Genomic DNA, 15983 nt, shown 5'->3' with positions numbered 1-15983 from the left:
TTCGATGAACGAAATCTAGAGAAAACTGTATCTTCACTTTTCTTGCCGAGTGTACATATATATATATATATATATATATATATATATATATATATATATATATATATATATATATACATATACATATATATATTTCTCATAGAAGGCACTGTTTATATATATATATATATATATATATATATATATATATATATATATATATATATATATATTACAGAAGGCACTGTTTATTGAAAAATTTTTGCTCTTCCTAGCAATGGTAGTCTAAGGGTCATAAAATCAACGTTTAGATACGCTTCCGTTTTTAGCTCGGGGGTAGCCTCTCTCACCACTGCTCCCGACATTCCTACATAAGTATTCAGTACGCATCTGTAAAGTGATGTAAGTATCGTCCCTAGGGTTGGGGCTATCCGTCTAGACCTTCTCTTCTGTAACCGTTATTTTTGGCGGTATGGTCACAGTAGAATATGATAATGTACTTACGAGCTTGTGCGTGCATTTGTATGTTAACCTTCAAGGAATGGAATAAATCTGATAGCTTGCAAACCTTCCTGTAGGTTTTAGAATGTTTCATGCAATCTAAAATATTTCACCAAACTTTGCATATTGTTTAAAGAAAAAGTTCGGAGAATGTTTGTTGAAATGGAGTGCAGTCAAAAATATAAAGTTGTAAGTACGATATTCATCAGAGATGAAAATAATATGTGGAGGAGAAATTAAAAAGATCAAATTTAATTCTTCATAAAAGAAAGCCTTATGTAACGAGTTTCCTAATATAACATGACGTTCTTTTTTTGTTAATCATATTTATTCTTACGTAAAGCCTACTTTTTCTTCTGTTAATAGTTGCTTGCAACTTTTCGTGAGAATGAACATATTAGTGTAGCCGCCAGTCTTATCTCAATCTCATCGCTGGGTCTCTCTCTCTCTCTCTCTCTCTCTCTCTCTCTCCCTCATCTCTTTCTCACACGAGCGTATCACGTTGTGGTCATCCGAAATTGTTTTTTCGCCAAAATAAGAAAATTTATATTATCCTTCGAGTTTTTTCTTTGCTGTTTTGTTTTCATCCGTTGATTTGCGTACAGTTTGACGCTTGATATTTCGGTTCAGTTAACTGCGAAAACAATGGAACATATATATAAAAACTGGGTTGAATACAGAAAGGGAACGAGTGAAAATCATCTCATGACAAAAAGATTTGTCCTTTTATCCGAGAATTATCATTCTTGAACGATGTGCCTTTTCCCAAAGACCAGTGCTGCAGAGGACATGCCTTGGCCGGGTGCAAGACGTGTTTTTGGCCAAAGAAACAGCCTATTGGCTGTCGAGAGCATGGCTTGGTCATGGGCAACGCAAGGGGTGCCCGTGATAGGCCACAAAAAGGGCGTGAAACCGGGTGGGAGGAGCGTGAGCGGCGCACTTCTCGAAGGTTGATGCACCCGACTGCCGTGTTTGTTGCCGCCCGTTTTAGGGATTTTGGCAAGATTTGCCTCTTGGGATACACGGCAGCTGGAGTGAATCGGGAAGAGCGCATTAATACTTTATTAATTTTCTTTAAATAAATAGATAGCTACGTAAAGGACTCAAGGATATTGCTCGAGGGAACAGCTGGAAAGCTTTTAGGCTGCCTCGTGCCGGCGTTTTCCGAAAATGGCCCAGGAAAATGCACGACCAGATCAGAATTACTTTTTAAATCAACTCTGGGAATACTTTGTGGATTTTGTTAAATCTGCTAAAACACGATTAACGGAAAATGACGCCATAACGATAACCAATTTATCAAAACTGATTATAATCCCTCAAAAGCAGAGTCTGTACGAAGATAGTGTTGTGTGTGGAGAAAAAAGAATACAACATATAGGTAAATACACACACACACACACACGACACATATATATATATATACAGTATATATATATATATATATATATATATATATATATATATATATATATATATATATATATATATATATATATATATATATCTCGTATATACATACTAAATATAACTGATCACTCATCAAAAAACTGCACTTGATAAATATATAATCAGAAAACAACCGTAAAGATGTAGAATTAAACGTAAAATTAAAGAACTGCAACCAAGTGCGTTCGTGTACTAAGTACACATCCTTGGGGTACAAAAAGTGCCGTGAAGATGTGTGCGTAATACACGAAAGGTTTTGTTACCAAGCCTTAAATTTTACGGCTTGCTAGATGTTTTCTGCTTATGTGAAGGTCAAGCGCGTTTTTGTGACAGATCAGTATCATCTGTATGTGTGTGTTCATAAATAGCAGCTATTTTCCTTATTATATTCACTCGTTCATGACAGAGAGAGAGAGAGAGAGAGAGAGAGAGAGAGAGAGAGAGAGAGATCCATAAAGCTAGATGGTGAAGTAGTTATCATCTAGCCTGTTAGAAATCGCATTTAGAAATTGTATCCTACTTTTCTGTTCATAATAAAAAAAAAAAACATATATGGTTAGTTCTGCGACTGCAGGCTGCCCCAGGAGCAACAGCCCGCACTAGTTAAGTCCAGTTTAATATGCAGCAAAACAACGTAGCTCTGGCATCCGTTTATCTAAGACGCTACCAGATTCCCGAAACCTGGAGTTGAATTGTCACGTGAAAATTCCTCACTCAGAGTCTCAGCGAATCGAGACAGGCATTGATTGATCGGCTCCTTAGCTTAAAAGGATTCCTTGCCCTATTCAGTGGACCAATTTATCAGCAACATTAGACACAGGCGGATAGTTTTATTTTCAAGGACGGGAACGAAGCATGGTGACTATTCAAAAGTCACCTAGTCCTAATAAGTCGATGAGGTGGCATATACTGTGCGTAAACACGTCCTGTCAAAGTCAGTGATATTGGAGAATGCAGACCTACAAAATTTTATCCGTGCTCGCACTCACGCCTAGTGCATTCACCAGTCACAATAGCCAGAAATCTGTCAGCAGAGATAAGATCAAACCGCTTCTGATCAGTAACTTATGGAAATTGACATGTTCAGTAAGGAACTAAAGGAACTAAGAATCCCCCAATCCTATTATGTCACGCAAGTGCTATTTTAGTTTGCAAATTTTCCGACAAATGATGCCAATATATATATATATATATATATATATATATATAAAGCTAATAAGTAAGTTTTTCAGGAGCATGTAGCATATTCAACAAGTATAAAGAAGTGTCCAAACTTCGGCTGGCTCATAAGCACTTGTGGATTTATATGAAACACCTGCGGGTTTTTTGACACTTGTATAACGTGTAAGAATACACTGCTTACACTGCTTTTAATAGTAAGTGATGCAAATACCACTGGTACTAAATATGTATAAATAAAAGTGACAATATCAAATGGAATGTTTCCATAGCATGATATACTTATTTAATGAACAATTTTAGCTATGAATGACAATAAGTTTCTTATATTTTGTCTTGGAAAAGACATTGCTTGATGACTGACACCGACGGTAAATTGATGAGTGTGTCGTACTACACTGAAAATATATAACAGAAACTCCGTTCTATTATATATTTTCAAAAGACACCTGCCGTTTTAAGAACTTAAAAATGCGTCGTAAAGTACAACCTGATTGAAAATAATATTTAGAAAACGGAGTCTGAGTAACAATATCTGCTGTTGCTACTCAGATTTCCTATTTCTTCCTCAGGCGGCTTAGAAAATGCGATCATGAGTTCAATGTCCTCAAATGATGCACTGTAGGCATTACTGGAAGTCCTTTGCAGCTTCCCTTCGGCCCGTAGCCGCAACCCCTTCATTCTTTGTACTATACCTCCGTTCGTATTCTCTTTCTTCCATCTTACTTTCATTCCTCTCTAACAATTGATCCAATATTTTTCAGCGCTTAATGACCTATTCCCAGCGCTTGGCCTATGGCCAAATTTTATATTCAGTACTATAAGTTCAATGTGACGAGAGAATGTACCTTTGTTAAAGGGAGCTTATAGAATAATATGTTTGTAAGTGGGAAATAGACTTTGCATTACAAGAACATAAAAGATATAAAGGAGATAAGATGAAGGTATTCGACGGCTTACAATAAAAAAGGGATAAAAGTGTTTACATACTTCGATATAAACAGTTTGCTTCTAAGGTCGTTGAAATTGTACAAAAGCATAAACAACACTAAGCAGTAATTACTGTAAGGACATTTTACTTCCTGACTGCACTTTTGGTTGCCAAGTCTCTCGGTGAGGACATCCTTTTCGGGAGAGTAAGATATTCACGATCCTGGCTGACGTAACGTAATTGATAGGTTAGGCGTCGACGCGAGTCATATTTCCTACCCTAAAGCTCCATGCTTCTTCTTGTATTTTTCTGATTTTTTTATCAAATGCTTTATTCAAGACTTGTCAGTTGATCTACCTGATACAGTGTACATATTTTAAATCTTTGTTGAGTGCTCCTGTTTGCTAACAACATACGAGTGATTTTGTTAAGTATATCTTAGTGTAAACCAGACCCCTGAGCTGATTAACAGCTCTCCTAAGGCTGGCCCGAAGGATTAGTTTTATTTTACGTGGCTAAGAACCAATTGGTTACCTTTTCACGGACCTTTTAATTATTTTTTCGTCCGAACCATATTATAGCGAGATATGAATTTCTATCACCAGAAATAAATTTTCTTTATTCGTCACTGTCCAGTCGGAGATTCGAACTCGCGGCCAGCAGAGTGCTAGCTGAGAACGGAACCCACTCTTCCATCGAGGAACTAATGACGGTTGTATTCATGGAGTACAATCGAAGTGAATGTTGGTTAGTGTAAATCATATTAGTGCTGTACCAACAAAAACACATACTTGCATAATCTTCTTCCATTTCAGCGAAGGAGTGGAACTTGAATCTGAACATCTGGGAAGATATGCCATCGGAAACTGAAGGCCGTGTTACACAAGGCTTTTCATTGACTTCAAAAAACGACGTTGAATTGATAAGCAGCCGTTCCGTAACGGTCGAGTTCATTTACCTTTCATTTGATTATTATAGTTCATTCGAATGGTTTATTGAAACATCACGTAATATAATTAGCAAATGGTTTTGGCAACTATAGATCTAAAGTATTTTTGTATAGCTTTTATCGTGAATTTCATCTTAGTGAATAGGCTACTTAGTTTTTATTGCTATCGTTTATGTATTTATTTATTTATCTATTTATTTATTGATGTTGATATTGACACACATAAAGTGCGAATAATGAAGTGCATAGTCCATGCATGTAAGAGAGAGAGGGAGAGAGAGAGAGAGAGAGAGAGAGCATCCATAAAACTAGATGGTGAAGTAGTTACCATCTAGCCTGTTAGAAATCGCATTTAGAAATTGTATCCTACTTTTCTGTTCATAATAAAAAAAAACATATGGTTAGTTCTGCGACTTTAGGCTGCCCCAGGAGCAACAGCCCGCACTTTAACGAGTTTAATATGCAGCAAAACAACGTATTGGCATCCGTTTATCTAAGACGCTACCAGATTCCGAAACCTGGAGTTGAATTGTCACGTGAAAATGACCAGAGTCTCAGCGAATCGAGACAGGCATTGATTGATCGGCTCCTTAGCTTAAAAGGAATAATTGCCTATTCAGTGGACCAATTTATCAGCAACATTAGACACAGGCGGGTTTTATTTTCAAGGACAGAACGAAGCATGGTGACTATTCAAAAGTCACCTAGTCCTAATAAGTCGATGAGGTGGCATATACTGTGCGTAAACACGTCCTGTCAAAGTCAGTGATATTGGAGAATGCAGACCTACAAAATTTTATCCGTGCTCGCACTCACGCTAGTGCATTCACCAGTCACAATAGCCAGAAATCTGTCAGCAGAGATAAGATCAAACCGCTTCTGATCATAACTTATGGAAATTGACATGTTCAGTAAGGAACTAAAGGAACTAAGAATCCCCAATCCTATTATGTCACGCAATATGCTATTTTAGTTTGCAAATTTTCCGACAAATGATGCCAATATATATATATATATATATATATATATATATATATATATAAAGCTAATAAGTAAGTTTTTCAGGAGCATGTAGCATATTCAACAAGTATAAAGAAGTGTCCAAACTTCGGCTGGCTCATAAACACTTGTGGATTTCCGCCCATGAAACACCTGCGGGTTTTTGACACTTGTATAACGTGTAAGAATACACTGCTTACACTGCTTTTTAATAGTAAGTGATGCAAATACCACTGGTACTAAATATGTATAAATAAAAGTGACAATATCAAATGGAATGTTTCCATAGCATGATATACTTATTTAATGAACAATTTTAGCTATGAATGACAATAAGTTTCTTATATTTTGTCTTGGAAAAGACATTGCTTGATGACTGACACCGACGGTAAATTGATGAGTGTGTCGTACTACACTGAAAATATATAACAGAAACTCCGTTCTATTATATATTTTCAAAAGACACCTGCCGTTTTTAAGAACTTAAAAATGCGTCGTAAAGTACAACCTGATTGAAAATAATATTTAGAAAACGGAGTCTGAGTAACAATATCTGCTGTTGCTACTCAGATTTCCTATTTCTTCCTCAGGCGGCTTAGAAAATGCGATCATGAGTTCAATGTCCTCAAATGATGCACTGTAGGCATTACTTGAAGTCCTTTGCAGCTTCCCTTCGGCCCGTAGCCGCAACCCCTTCATTCTTTGTACTATACCTCCGTTCGTATTCTCTTTCTTCCATCTTACTTTCATTCCTCTCCTAACAATTGATCCAATATTTTCAGCGCTTAATGACCTACGTCCCAGCGCTTGGCCTATGGCCTAAATTTTATATTCCAGTACTATAAGTTCAATGTGACGAGAGAATGAACCTTTTGTTAAAGGGAGCTTATAGAATAATATGTTTGTAAGTGGAAAATAGACTTTGCATTACAAGAACATAAAAGATATAAGGGAGGAGATAAGATGAAGGTATTCGACGGCTTACAATAAAAAAAAGGGATAAAAGTGTTTACATACTTCGATATAAACAGTTTGCTTCTAAGGTCGTTGAAATTGTACAAAAGCATAAACAACACTAAGCAGTAATTACTGTAAGGACATTTTACTTCCTTATATAATTAAATCCTTCCTGACTGCACTTTTGGTTGCCAAGTGGTGAAATCGGTGAGGACATCCTTTTGGGAGAGTAAGATATTCACGATCCTGGCTGACGTAACGGGAATAGGTTAGGCGTCGACGCGAGTCATATTTCCTACCCTAAAGCTCCATGCTTCTTCTTGTATTTTTCTGATTTTTTTTTATCAAATGCTTTATTCAAGACTTGTCAGTTGATCTACCTGCATACTTGTACATATTTTAAATCTTTGTTGAGTGCTCCTGTTTGCTAACAACATACGAGTGACGGTTGTTAAGTATATCTTAGTGTAAACCAGACCACTGAGCTGATTAACAGCTCTCCTAAGGCTGGCCCGAAGGATTAGTTTTATTTTACGTGGCTAAGAACCAATTGGTTACCTAGCAACGGGACCTACAGCTTATTATGGAATCCGAACCACATTATAGCGAGATATGAATTTCTATCACCAGAAATAAATTCCTCTTATTCGTCACTGTCCAGTCGGCGATTCGAACTCGCGGCCAGCAGAGTGCTAGCTGAGAACGGAACCCACTCTTCCATCGAGGAACTAGTGACGGTTGTATTCATGGAGTACAATCGAAGTGAATGTTGGTTAGTGTAAATCATATTAGTGCTGTACCAACAAAAACACATACTGCCTGCATAATCTTCTTCCATTTCAGCGAAGGAGTGCCAGAACTTGAATCTGAACATCTGGGAAGATATGCCATCGGAAACTGAAGGCCGTGTTACACAAGGCTTTTCATAGTGACTTCAAAAAACGACGTTGAATTGATAAGCAGCCGTTCCGTAACGGTCGAGTTCATTTACCTTTCATTTGATTATTATAGTTCATTCGAATGGTTTAATGAAATCATCACTTAATATAATTAGCAAATGGTTTTGGTAACTAAAGATCTAAAGTATTTTTTTGTATAACTTTTATCGTGATTTCATCTTAGTGAATACTTCGTTTTTATTGCTATCGTCTATGTATTTATTTATTTATCTATTTATTTATTTATGTTGGATACGTGATTGACACATAAAGTGCGAAGAATGAAGTGCATAGTCCATGCATGTAAGAGAGAGAGAGAGAGAGAGAGAGAGAGAGAGAGAGAGAGAGAGAGAGAGAGAGAGAGAGATGTAACATTTGGTAAATCTTCCGCTTACTCAATCAAGGACGATGTAAAAACTGCTCTTGCCCTCTTTTGCAATCATTACAAAAGAAGTTACGTAAAACACCTTGGAAAACCAAAGTCACATTTTTTTCCATGTGTTGATAAACATGGAACGTACGGTAAATTTAAAGTGCATGTGACAGACCCTGTGAGAAGAGCGCCAGCTGGCTATGAAATTAAAAAAAATTAAATCTGGTGATAAAACTTTTGCTTGTATAATAGCCGGTCAAACTCGATGCTTGTCCTTCCCCAAGATTAGAAATTGTCAACAGCCTTTACGTAGGCAATAGGGATGCTCAAAAAGGTAAAATTTAATGCCGACAAAGAGCTAAGTATTGTTTGAGAGGTTTCGCAAATCTATGGAGATCACAGTTTCAATGCCGCAACTGTGCTTTAATTAATTTTTTCTTCTGTTGGGATGTCTACAGCTTCTAGAGACCTTCCTTTTGTCGGACAAGTTCGCTTGAAGCTGGGATTTCGTCTTCCCTAACAATGATTTATGATTGACATTGTTGCCAGGATATATATACCGTTTGTATGATTTGTTTATCCTTTATTGCCTACATCCGTAATGTGAGGTCATGGATGAAAATAAACGCAAGTTGACAAAATACTTAATTTAAATAACTTTTTTTAAAAGGCAGATCATAATTAAGGTGGTTATCAACATTGAAAAACGAAAATCAGGAATTTGTAAGATGGTTTCTAAACTTACTCAGCACATGAAGAAGGTCAGTTACAGGTTGCCTTTTATCAATTCAGTTCGAAACATGAGCGAAAAAGATGGTCCGTTTACAATGGGCGAATCACTCGAATTCCTTATCATTAATGACTCAAAAATAAAAGAACCTGTTAAATATTTTACAAGCTCTTCAATTGTTTATCAGCCTTTATAACTGCTTAATTCCACCTTAAATATGCAATGCCTTTTAGGATATTTTATGTATATTTGAGTAGTTTGTCAGTTTGTTGTTATTTTTATCACTACTGTTCTATTTATGTTCATGAACTTGTTCAGTACCGAGAAGATGGCTTTTCAATAAAATCCAGTCTCAATTTCTCAGTCATTAAATTTTTCAGGTGAAATGTTTCTTATAACATTATATATGTATATATATATGTAATAATTGTCAACTTGTTAATTTTTTGTATTCTATGTATGTATGTATACATACATACATACATACATACATATAATACAAAAAGTTAGCACGTTGGCAGTTTACTATATATATATATATATATATATATATATATATATATATATATATATATATATATATATTTATATATATATATATATATATTGATAATATATTTGAGAAAAGCTAGACAAAATAGTAAATTGTCAACTTGTTAATTTTTGTATTATATGTACTGTATGTATGTAAGTATAGTTAAACATATATATATATGTGTGTTGACACTTCATTATTCTGTCGAGATTTTCTCAATGAAAAGGAGCTCCAAGTGACAAATTGCTGGAATTTACATAACTTGTTTTTAACCATTATTAAAAAAAATTCAAGTGCCCAAAGGCATTGGAATACGAGTTTCAAGGCCACCTAGCCCTGAAATAACCTCAAATTATTTATTTTATATTTCGAATTGTCTGACGAGGTGTTCTGATATTTTTGTTTCTCTTGAGTGTCAGGGACGTTAAAACAACGTTCAGGACCTAATTGGCGTTTTTCTCATCTCGTGGCCTTTCCCTCTCAAAGATGGCCGTTCCATGGATTTTTTTTTCTCTCTTTCTCTCCTTAAGAATAGGATGATTCTCACCTCTTTGATTTTCCTTCCAGAAGAATCTTGGAACGCTATTCTTCTCAGTGCTCTCAGATTGTCATAACTTCTTTACAAACACCTTTGAGTAGTGATATATTCGTAAGGTATATCTCTTGAATAAAAGTTCTTCTCACTTCTCCCAGGTTGTCATAACGTCTTTACGTATACCTTTGAGTAGTAATATATTCGTCAGGTATATTTGACTCTTTTAAAAAACTATCATCCCGAAAACCTGACTTTTACTGAGCTTGAAGATCTGTCTTCTTTGGCGCCCCACGGAAAACTCGCCAATGAATATCTTGTAGAGCACCTCGCTCGATTTGGGCTTCGCTTTTTCGGTTTTTATTTAAGGATTGCTTCTTGTCAACAAGTTGTTAACTTTTGATTCGATGTACAGTTACGTATTGGTCGTAAAATAGGCAAAAATTTTGCATTGTAATGATTTGTCTTTGTACTTCTCTTGAACAACATTTGGCTTGATGTTTTCTCTCTAGGTTTACAAATCAAAGTCAGTTATTATGGATGGGATTGACATTATAGTGATAAAGCTTATTTATTAAAATAACTTCCATCTAAATAATTATTGATCGGCTGGAAAAATAGTCCAAGTTTCCGTTTTTCTTTTATCCTTTTACATACAAAGCAAAGTATGCATATCAGCTTGTAAACATTTCTGTTTCTACCATTTATTTCCATTCTGTAGGTGACTCCAGCATAAAGATATAAATAAAAATCTTCTCGCTCCCTTCATAACTGCACAAACGCATGTGTTGAAGAGGAAGATATATCTCATGAAGACTGTCCGAAACTCCGTCTCAGTTCAGATTACAACGGTGGTTATATTCTACATTCCACAGCATGAATTCTACAATATTCATTTTCTAAACAAAATCTGCATATTAACTCATCAACAACGTCATGAAAGCAAGTGACACCTTTTAATAAGAGAATCATTTAGGGAGAATTTTTGTATAAAAGCTGCTTCTATCATATAGGCCGGTATGATTTCACAAGAATACCGTTTGGTTGAAATCTAGTAAGACTACTGTGCATTCCTTTAGCTGAATCCATTTCAGATGAAGTCCACTTAAAATCGCTGCTATCGTAGTTTTCAAAACCTCCTGATTACGATTCAGATGACATAGCGGTATGCTGAGGCGAAAACTGATTTGTGGAGGACAGAATCTAAAACTTTAATCTGTGTGCGACCTTATCGATTCACTTCATCTGAACACGCGTATCAGTGTCTTTATCAAGGCCTCCCTTTCCTCCAACAAGCAACTGTGGCACTTTGATTTTCTCAAGTGGCCAGCTTAATATAATGCTGTGCCTACGAGTAACCAAAATGCTTCCTCCTTCCACACTTGGAGGCTAACCTTGGTGCGTACTCAGGCAATTGCAGACCACACTCTGCATGAAGCTGGTTACTAATGATGAAATGCGTAGTTTCAGAACTTTTTGATGAGGTTCAGTCTTTTTCAGAGAACTGCGATGTTATGACCGATAAAGATTAGACTATGTTCAGTACTTAATAGACGTTGGTGCCCTATTCCTCAACACTAGCGGATCCAGAAAAATTTCATGGGCGGGTGAGGGGGGTGGCGGCCACCAATTTTCATATTATATATACGTACACACACATATATGTATATATATACACACACACACACACACACACATATATATATATATATATATATATATATTTATGTATGTATGTATGTATGTATGTATGTATGTATGTATGTATGTATGTATGTATGTATGTATGTATACCGAATCCTTTATTATTATCAGTAAGATTATTGTTATTATTATTATTTTTTCTCAAAATTTCATTATTATTTCTATTATAGATTTTTTCCCATTTTTATATTTCTCATTAATGTTATTATCGAAATCTTCAGCATTATTATTTTGTCATAATCTTTCATGGGGGGCTACGTGCCCAGTTTCTCCCCCCGCCACCCCGCCCCGGATCCGCTAGTGTTCCACGAGAGTAGCTGTGAACGGAAAACATGATAAATTATTAGCCAAGCTGAAAAACTAGTTGGAAAAGCAGGATTACAGAAGCCCAGTGGCTTCTGTAAGGAAATCAACCCAGAACGAAAAACGAACTAGACAATTCAGGAATAAACTATATTACAAAGAAAAACAAAATAGATAAAAGATTTAAAACTACGAACCATTCGGAATTGACTGATTGTAAGTTACCTGGCGTCCCAATTACCAGGATCACGTATTATTAAAGAGTTTCATCAATAACTTACATTCCTACCCATGCAGTTCTGACTAAATAACCCCAAGAATTACCATCATTCAACACTCTCCCTCCTCATTCAGTCGTTGAGTGAATGAGCCCTGTGATCTTGTTAAGGAAAGAGCTAAAGAAGTAGCATCTATCATCTTCTTTTGGCAGTTGTTGGAGAGTTGAGGTCAAAAAGTATTAATTTTCACAACCCCCTTCCTGTGTTTTTCTGTCGTGACGTGAATGTGCATAAGAAGCGTGGATATTCATCACGCCCTCACCCTAAGGTTTTTGTTAGTGAATTTCATGAATTAATTGCGTCCACGACTGACTTCTTCAAGTTATGTAATTGATTTTTGTATATGGTTTTCTTCTAAAGTAGGAAACCAAATAATATAACCGTTTCTTTTGCTACAAAAACAACAAAACTGAGGAGACTTACCTATTATATTTTGTAGAAAATGTCCTGCCTTTTTATATCTTACTGAAAATCCATATCTCCATTTACTAATCTCATCAGTTAAATACTGACAAAGTGTAGTCTCTGTGATGGAAAGCCCACTCTTCATTAATTTAGGGGAGAGTTGAATCAGTAATCCAAATGACTATAATCATTAAAAACGACTTTAACAAACATGGAATATAGAGTTTAGGCCAAAGGCCAAGCACTGGGACCTAAGAGGTTATTCAGCGCTGGAAAGGAAATTGAGAGGAAAACCTCGCAGTTGCTCTATGAAATAGTTGTTAGGAGAGGGTGGATAGCAAGATGGAAGAAAGATGATATGAATAGAGGCGCAGTAACAGGACTGAAAGAGATTGCAGCTAGGGGTCTAAGGGACGCTACAGAGAACCTTTAATAATGACTACAGTGCATCCCTGAGGTGCACTGACGGTACCACCCCGCTACGGGTCTTAACAAACATGCTTCGATTAACTTGCTGAAATAGTAGCTAAGAACGGACACAACGAAAAAGGTGAAAATCAAGGTCAAGAAGGAAGAAATTACATCATAATAAAAGGCTACTTATGTATATTACATGGAAGCCCGCGGACCTTGTAAATCCTGAACGCTTAGAAATCTCCCTACCCTTGTTCACCTATGATCTAAACCTTATACAGTTTTATCCGTGTTCTTTCCGCCTGTTTTCCGAAATTTTTTCTCCGTTCTTTGTATTTCCTATTCGCATCTGAACTCAGTACATAAGTGGCCAACCTTGGGGACATAATCGTAGTTAAAATTTTTGCAGTGCTGTTAAAAACATCCTTGGAGCGTCATTTAACAAATTACGTTATGTTCTGCTTCGTTTAAACATTGTCCTTTCAAATGGTCTTTATTCTTGTGCTTATTTTTTGTATCTTCTACTGTAATCTTATGCTTCTTAAGTCCTCCAAGCCTATCTCTTTATAGGACGATTTTATGTAGTTATTTTAGATACCTTGAAACTCTATGACACCAAGTTCAAACTTCCTTTGATTAATTTGATTAATCGTTATTATAGCCACATGAGAGAGAGAGAGAGAGAGAGAGAGAGAGAGAGAGAGAGAGAGAGAGAGAGAGAGAGTTTTCTTTTCTTTTTCTTTTGTTGAATATCTCAGTTGTTACACAACCATGCTTCCTTCATTCGAAGGTCGGTACTATTGTGAACGCCGGATGGTGTGTTCAATGTTCTCTTGATGGAAAGATTGGGGGAGCTTTTGAATGTTTCTCCTGGACTTCATAAAACATTTTACCATTCACACGTCACTGGTTGAGTTATCTTAATATCTGACGCACGTTAGTCTGAAACTTTAAGCCTCTTAAACTGTTTAGCAACTTCGGCGTGGACGGCACTTTCCGACCAGTCTACAGCAGTTTCGTAAGCGAAGATGACCATTTATCAGACGTAAATATTCTTTTGAATACACATTCATAATGAAGTGGAATTTAATACGTAACAAATAACAAGTAAAAAATGCGCCAAAATTTCTTCGGCGCAATCGAGTTTTCTGTACACCGTATAATGCTGTATGAGCCGCCGCTCATGAAACTTTCAGCCACGGCCCGGTGGTGGCCTGTCCTATAGCGGTTCCAGACGCACGACCATGGCTAAATTTAACCTTAAATAAAATAAAAACTACTCAGGCTAGAAGTCTGCAATATGGTATTTTTAATGATTGGAGGGTGAATGATCAACATACCATTTGCAGCCCTCTAGCCTCAGTAGTTTTTAAGATCTGAGGGCGGAGAGAAAAAAGTGCGGACGGACAGACAAAGCCATCTCGATAGTTTTCTTGTACAGAAAACTAAAAACCATTGCCTAGAACTGTTGATCAGCTCAGTGCCAGTGAGTAAAAGAGGAATTGATCTTTTCAACAGGAAGGAAGGTGACTCGTTAACTACAAGGCCAAACCAGCAGTGATTATTTTCTGTCAGACTCGTAGCAGTCTCTGCTGTCAGTGAAAGCTGACATCTCTGTTCGTTCAACGCTGTGCAAGCCCTAACATATTAACATACGCTACTTTTCTGAGCTGTTCTGTGTATTTTCTAGACAAGTATTAAGTACAGAGAAATTAGGCTGTCCCTGGTTTTGTTGGGTTGGGTTGAGGAGGGTCAGTGTTAACCCATCCTAAACCCACGACCTCTTTATAATGGGCAAGGTCCTTTAAATATATTCTCAGAGTATATTTAAAGGGCTTTGGTAATGGGAAAAAACATGCTTCGTGCTTTCATCCCTTACATTCTCTTTTTTCTCATTTTGTTTTTGCTTTATTCATTTGAGTATTAGTCTGTTGATTTATTGGAGGGTACTGTTAGGTTAGCTTTGGCTCAAAAAAGACACTCCATCGGCTTATCTTGAGTTTAAATCGGTTTTTGTTATCGGAAGATAACAAGCCCGCGAAAATGATCGTCTCCCATCCAAGCTATGCATAGGGAGTCGGTGACCTCGTTCCATATGATTATCTTCGTGCGGTATATCACGCAACCCAATTCTCATCACTAACTTTCATGGTTTTTTTTTACCTTGTCCAGGTTTCCCTCCTCGGTTTGTCGCGTCCTTTATCCTTTTGGGATTCACTTTTGGTACACGGAGTGGTTTCTGGTTACTGTGAGACGTGTCTGGAAGTCTGCATTTTTCTCTGATTACTTTTGGGGTCTCTCATATCAAGAAATCAGTTCTTGTTTGTGACTCATATCAGTTGCCATTGTTCAGACTGATCCACCATGTCAAGTAAGGCTTGTGGGTTAATGATCTAAACAGACTTGAGGGTTACTGTAGGAAGGAAAGTTTTTTTTTTCTTTGGGGTGTCATTGTGCCTTCCTCGGAGTTCATCAGATGTATGGTTATTATTAGAATGATGAACGACAGAACATTATTAAATTTCTACGCGCTAGTATCGTGAAGCTAAAGAAAAAACGTGAAATCATTTTCGTTTTTCCTTTTTTCGTGCAACTGAGATGCGCCTTCCTTCAAACAACCCATTGTTTGTTACCGTTCTAAAGGAAGGTCAATTAGTTTGAAAGAAAATACAATTTCCTTTTTAACTTGAATCTAAATGTCAAAATAATTTTGATGAACTAAAAACGAAATTCCTGCCGAGAGCAACCGGATTTGCTGAACAGCAGGACCAATATGCAGTAACTGCGCCTCGCTGTCGAACCTCTCAATGCCAGAGGTCCTGTATCC

Source organism: Macrobrachium rosenbergii, chromosome 14 (genome assembly GCF_040412425.1).
Source record: "Macrobrachium rosenbergii isolate ZJJX-2024 chromosome 14, ASM4041242v1, whole genome shotgun sequence".
Taxonomy (NCBI): Eukaryota; Metazoa; Arthropoda; class Malacostraca; order Decapoda; family Palaemonidae; genus Macrobrachium; species Macrobrachium rosenbergii.
The sequence above is the reverse complement of the archived record's forward strand: the minus strand, read 5'-3'. Positions refer to the sequence as shown.